Genomic DNA, 654 nt, shown 5'->3' with positions numbered 1-654 from the left:
GGCAGTCTCGACTAGTTAAAACATCCCACAATATAATTCCAATGATATTATTCTGGACAATTTTTTGCTGCTTCCATTTTGATGACGTCACCAAAACTGTGTTGCCTGTGTTGCACCTCTGTTGAAAGAGAATATAACAATATTAAGACTTAAAAACACTAAAAAAGAAGGAAAATCCCCAGGTATAAAATAGCGTCGTTATGGTTGAGAACAAGTGTTGTAAAACAAGAAAATTAGTATGATCGCCCAATATTTGTTTAATTAAGTCAACAGAAAATAACGCGTTTCTTGAAATGTAAGATTTTAGTCAAATTAACTTTTCATGGAAACAGAAAAACAGAGAATAAAACAACAAACAAATAAGAACATGCTTAAAATAAAAAGTACGTACCCCTTTCCTCTTAGGACATAGACCGAGTACTTTCAGACCCTGATGAGTATCTTGTTGTATAAGTTCTCAATATGCCAAATAACTAATCGTTTACATTCCACAATATCAGATGCGCATAGGTAAGTATATATCTATCTAGCTTGTTCGTTCGATAACATTTATAAAACACTTTTATACACGTTTCATGTACCTGATTTAACACATATATGTCAATAAATTTAAAATTTAAACATGATGAAAAAAAATTGACAAAAAATATCCTA

The sequence above is a fragment of the Mercenaria mercenaria genome, chromosome 8 (assembly GCF_021730395.1).
Source record: "Mercenaria mercenaria strain notata chromosome 8, MADL_Memer_1, whole genome shotgun sequence".
NCBI classification, from domain to species: Eukaryota; Metazoa; Mollusca; class Bivalvia; order Venerida; family Veneridae; genus Mercenaria; species Mercenaria mercenaria.
The sequence above is the reverse complement of the archived record's forward strand: the minus strand, read 5'-3'. Positions refer to the sequence as shown.